The sequence below is a fragment of the Idiotropiscis lumnitzeri genome, unplaced genomic scaffold (genome assembly GCF_059441095.1).
Source record: "Idiotropiscis lumnitzeri isolate Australia: NSW breed Sydney's pygmy pipehorse unplaced genomic scaffold, RoL_Ilum_1.0 HiC_scaffold_71, whole genome shotgun sequence".
Lineage (NCBI taxonomy): Eukaryota > Metazoa > Chordata > Actinopteri > Syngnathiformes > Syngnathidae > Idiotropiscis > Idiotropiscis lumnitzeri.
Window position 1 is genome coordinate 704,638 of NW_028283609.1, and position 6,223 is coordinate 710,860.

The window sequence follows — 6,223 nt, forward strand, 5'->3', positions numbered from 1 at the left end:
ATAGTGTAAAAAGACATCCTGAAGCCTGGGCAGTCATTAATTTGATTGTCCAATATTTCCCTTATGAGATAATGCCTCTCATAGCAAATGTGTACAGCGCGAGCTGAAAATGCATTTACAGCACTAAAAAACCAAACTTTTATAACAGCTAAACCAAACGTTTCCAATGTAAATTTCCACCTTTATATAGTGTAAAAAGACATCCTGAAGCCTGGGCAGTCATTAATTTGATTGTCCAATATTTCCCTTATGAGATAATGCCTCTTATAGCAAATGTGTACAGCGCGAGCTGAAAATGCATTTTACAGCACTAAAAAACCAAACTTTTATAACAGCTAAACCAAACGTTTCCAATGTAAATTTCCACCTTTATATAGTGTAGAAAGGCATCCTGAAGCCTGGAAAGTCATTAATTTGATTGTCCAGTATTTCCTTCATGAGATATTGCAACACTTAGAAAAAGTGTACAGCGCCAGCAGACAATGAATTTTCAGCACTAAAAAAAACGAAACTTCATTAACAGCTAAACTAAACGTTTCCAATGTAAATTTCCACCTTTATATAGTGTAAAAAGACATCCTGAAGCCTGGGCAGTCATTAATTTGATTGTCCAATATTTCCCTTATGAGATAATGCCTCTCATTGCAAATGTGTACAGCGCGAGCTGAAAATGCATTTACAGCACGAAAAAAACAAACTTTTATAACAGCTAAACCAAACGTTTCCAATGTAAATTTCCACCTTTATAGAGTGTAAAAAGGCATCCTGAAGCCTGGGAAGTCATTAATTTGATTGTCCAGTATTTCCCTGATGAGATAATGCCTCACATAGAAAATGTGTACAGTGCGAGCTGAAAATGCATTTTAAGCACTAAAAAACCAAACTTTTATAACAGCTAAACCAAACGTTTCCTATGTAAATTTCCACCTTTATATAGTGTAAAAAGACATACTGAAGCCTGGGCAGTCATTAATTTGATTGTCCAATATTTCCCTTATGAGATAATGCCTCTCATAGCAAATGTGTACAGCGCGAGCTGAAAATGCATTTACAGCACTAAAAAACCAAACTTTTATAACAGCTAAACCAAACGTTTCAAATGTAAATTTCCACCTTTATATAGTGTAGAAAGGCATCCTGAAGCCTGGAAAGTCATTAATTTGATTGTCCAGTATTTCCTTCATGAGATATTGCAACACTTAGAAAAAGTGTACAGCGCCAGCAGACAATGAATTTTCAGCACTAAAAAAACGAAACTTCATTAACAGCTAAACCAAACGTTTCCAATGTAAATTTCGACATTTATAGAGTGTAAAAAGGCATCCTGAAGCCTGGGAAGTCATTAATTTGATTGTCCAGTATTTCCCTTATGAGATAATGCCTCACATAGCAAATGTGTACAATGCGAGCTGAAAATGCATTTTCAGCACTAAAAAAACAAACTTTTATAACAGCTAAACCAAACGTTTCCAATGTAAATTTCCACCTCTATATAGTGTAAAAAGACATCCTGAAGCCTGGGCAGTCATTAATTTGATTGTCCAATATTTCCCTTTTGAGATAATGCCTCTCATAGCAAATGTGTACAGCGCGAGCTGAAAATGCATTTGCAGCACTAAAAAACCAAACTTTTATAACAGCTAAACCAAACGTTTCCAATGTACATTTCCACCTTTATATAGTGTATAAAGGCATCCTGAAGCCTGGAAAGTCATTAATTTGATTGTCCAGTATTTCCTTCATGAGATATTGCAACACTTAGAAAAAGTGTACAGCGCCAGCAGACAATGAATTTTCAGCACTAAAAAAACGAAACTTCATTAACAGCTAAACTAAACGTTTCCAATGTAAATTTCCACCCTTATATAGTGTAAAAAGACATCCTGAAGCCTGGGCAGTCATTAATTTGATTGTCCAATATTTCCCTTATGAGATAATGCCTCTCATAGCAAATGTGTACAGCGCGAGCTGAAAATGCATTTACAGCACTAAAAAACCAAACTTTTATAACAGCTAAACCAAACGTTTCCAATGTACATTTCCACCTTTATATAGTGTAGAAAGGCATCCTGAAGCCTGGAAAGTCATTAATTTGATTGTCCAGTATTTCCTTCATGAGATATTGCAACACTTAGAAAAAGTGTACAGCGCCAGCAGACAATGAATTTTCAGCACTAAAAAAACGAAACTTCATTAACAGCTAAACCAAACGTTTCCAATGTAAATTTCCACATTTATAGAGTGTAAAAAGGCATCCTGAAGCCTGGGAAGTCATTAATTTGATTGTCCAGTATTTCCCTTATGAGATAATGCCTCACATAGCAAATGTGTACAGTGCGAGCTGAAAATGCATTTTCAGCATTAAAAAACCCAACTTTTATAACAGCTAAACCAAACGTTTCCAATGTAAATTTCCACCTTTATATAGTGTAAAAAGACATCCTGAAGCCTGGGCAGTCATTAATTTGATTGTCCAATATTTCCCTTTTGAGATAATGCCTCTCATAGCAAATGTGTACAGCGCGAGCTGAAAATGCATTTACAGCACTAAAAAACCAAACTTTTATAACAGCTAAACCAAACGTTTCCAATGTACATTTCCACCTTTATATAGTGTAGAAAGGCATCCTGAAGCCTGGAAAGTCATTAATTTGATTGTCCAGTATTTCCTTCATGAGATATTGCAACACTTAGAAAAAGTGTACAGCACCAGCAGACAATGAATTTTCAGCACTAAAAAAACGAAACTTCATTAACAGCTAAACCAAACGTTTCCAATGTAAATTTCCACATTTATAGAGTGTAAAAAGGCATCCTGAAGCCTGGGAAGTCATTAATTTGATTGTCCAGTATTTCCCTTATGAGATAATGCCTCACATAGCAAATGTGTACAGTGCGAGCTGAAAATGCATTTTCAGCATTAAAAAACCCAACTTTTATAACAGCTAAACCAAACGTTTCCAATGTAAATTTCCACCTTTATATAGTGTAAAAAGACATCCTGAAGCCTGGGCAGTCATTAAATTGATTGTCCAGTATTTCCCTTATGAGATAATGCCTCACATAGCAAATGTGTACAGCGCGAGCTGAAAATGCATTTACAGCACTAAAAAACCAAACTTTTATAACAGCTAAACCAAACGTTTCCAATGTACATTTCCACCTTTATATAGTGTAGAAAGGCATCCTAAAGCCTGGAAAGTCATTAATTTGATTGTCCAGTATTTCCTTCATGAGATATTGCAACACTTAGAAAAAGTGTACAGCGCCAGCAGACAATGAATTTTCAGCACTAAAAAAACGACACTTCATTAACAGCTAAACTAAACGTTTCCAATGTAAATTTCCACCCTTATATAGTGTAAAAAGACATCCTGAAGCCTGGGCAGTCATTAATTTGATTGTCCAATATTTCCCTTATGAGATAATGCCTCTCATAGCAAATGTGTACAGCGCGAGCTGAAAATGCATTTACAGCACTAAAAAACCAAACTTTTATAACAGCTAAACCAAACGTTTCCAATGTACATTTCTACCTTTATATAGTGTAGAAAGGCATCCTGAAGCCTGGAAAGTCATTAATTTGATTGTCCAGTATTTCCTTCATGAGATATTGCAACACTTAGAAAAAGTGTACAGCGCCAGCAGACAATGAATTTTCAGCACTAAAAAAACGAAACTTCATTAACAGCTAAACCAAACGTTTCCAATGTAAATTTCCACATTTATAGAGTGTAAAAAGGCATCCTGAAGCCTGGGAAGTCATTAATTTGATTGTCCAGTATTTCCCTTATGAGATAATGCCTCACATAGCAAATGTGTACAGTGCGAGCTGAAAATGCATTTTCAGCATTAAAAAACCCAACTTTTATAACAGCTAAACCAAACGTTTCCAATGTAAATTTCCACCTTTATATAGTGTAAAAAGACATCCTGAAGCCTGGAAAGTCATTAATTTGATTGTCCAGTATTTCCTTCATGAGATATTGCAACACTTAGAAAAAGTGTACAGCGCCAGCAGACAATGAATTTTCAGCACTAAAAAAACCAAACTTTTATAACAGCTAAACCAAACGTTTCCAATGTAAATTTCCACCTTTATATAGTGTAAAAAGACATCCTGAAGCCTGGGCAGTCATTAATTTGATTGTCCAGTATTTCCCTTATGAGATAATGCCTCACATAGCAAATGTGTACAGTGCGAGCTGAAAATGCATTTTCAGCACTAAAAAAACCAAACTTTTATAACAGCTAAACCAAACGTTTCCAATGTAAATTTCCACCTTTATATAGTGTAAAAAGACATCCTGAAGCCTGGGCAGTCATTAATTTGATTGTCCAATATTTCCCTTCTGAGATAATGCCTCTCATAGCAAATGTGTACAGCGCGAGCTGAAAATGCATTTACAGCACTAAAAAACCAAACTTTTATAACAGCTAAACCAAACGTTTCCAATGTAAATTTCCACCTTTATATAGTGTAGAAAGGCATCCTGAAGCCTGGAAAGTCATTAATTTGATTGTCCAGTATTTCCTTCATGAGATATTGCAACACTTAGAAAAAGTGTACAGCGCCAGCAGACAATGAATTTTCAGCACTAAAAAAACGACACTTCATTAACAGCTAAACTAAACGTTTCCAATGTAAATTTCCACCCTTATATAGTGTAAAAAGACATCCTGAAGCCTGGGCAGTCATTAATTTGATTGTCCAATATTTCCCTTATGAGATAATGCCTCTCATAGCAAATGTGTACAGCGCGAGCTGAAAATGCATTTACAGCACTAAAAAACCAAACTTTTATAACAGCTAAACCAAACGTTTCCAATGTAAATTTCCACCTTTATATAGTGTAAAAAGACATCCTGAAGCCTGGGCAGTCATTAATTTGATTGTCCAATATTTCCCTTATGAGATAATGCCTCTTATAGCAAATGTGTACAGCGCGAGCTGAAAATGCATTTTACAGCACTAAAAAACCAAACTTTTATAACAGCTAAACCAAACGTTTCCAATGTAAATTTCCACCTTTATATAGTGTAGAAAGGCATCCTGAAGCCTGGAAAGTCATTAATTTGATTGTCCAGTATTTCCTTCATGAGATATTGCAACACTTAGAAAAAGTGTACAGCGCCAGCAGACAATGAATTTTCAGCACTAAAAAAAACGAAACTTCATTAACAGCTAAACTAAACGTTTCCAATGTAAATTTCCACCTTTATATAGTGTAAAAAGACATCCTGAAGCCTGGGCAGTCATTAATTTGATTGTCCAATATTTCCCTTATGAGATAATGCCTCTCATTGCAAATGTGTACAGCGCGAGCTGAAAATGCATTTACAGCACGAAAAAAACAAACTTTTATAACAGCTAAACCAAACGTTTCCAATGTAAATTTCCACCTTTATAGAGTGTAAAAAGGCATCCTGAAGCCTGGGAAGTCATTAATTTGATTGTCCAGTATTTCCCTGATGAGATAATGCCTCACATAGAAAATGTGTACAGTGCGAGCTGAAAATGCATTTTAAGCACTAAAAAACCAAACTTTTATAACAGCTAAACCAAACGTTTCCTATGTAAATTTCCACCTTTATATAGTGTAAAAAGACATACTGAAGCCTGGGCAGTCATTAATTTGATTGTCCAATATTTCCCTTATGAGATAATGCCTCTCATAGCAAATGTGTACAGCGCGAGCTGAAAATGCATTTACAGCACTAAAAAACCAAACTTTTATAACAGCTAAACCAAACGTTTCAAATGTAAATTTCCACCTTTATATAGTGTAGAAAGGCATCCTGAAGCCTGGAAAGTCATTAATTTGATTGTCCAGTATTTCCTTCATGAGATATTGCAACACTTAGAAAAAGTGTACAGCGCCAGCAGACAATGAATTTTCAGCACTAAAAAAACGAAACTTCATTAACAGCTAAACCAAACGTTTCCAATGTAAATTTCGACATTTATAGAGTGTAAAAAGGCATCCTGAAGCCTGGGAAGTCATTAATTTGATTGTCCAGTATTTCCCTTATGAGATAATGCCTCACATAGCAAATGTGTACAATGCGAGCTGAAAATGCATTTTCAGCACTAAAAAAACAAACTTTTATAACAGCTAAACCAAACGTTTCCAATGTAAATTTCCACCTCTATATAGTGTAAAAAGACATCCTGAAGCCTGGGCAGTCATTAATTTGATTGTCCAATATTTCCCTTTTGAGA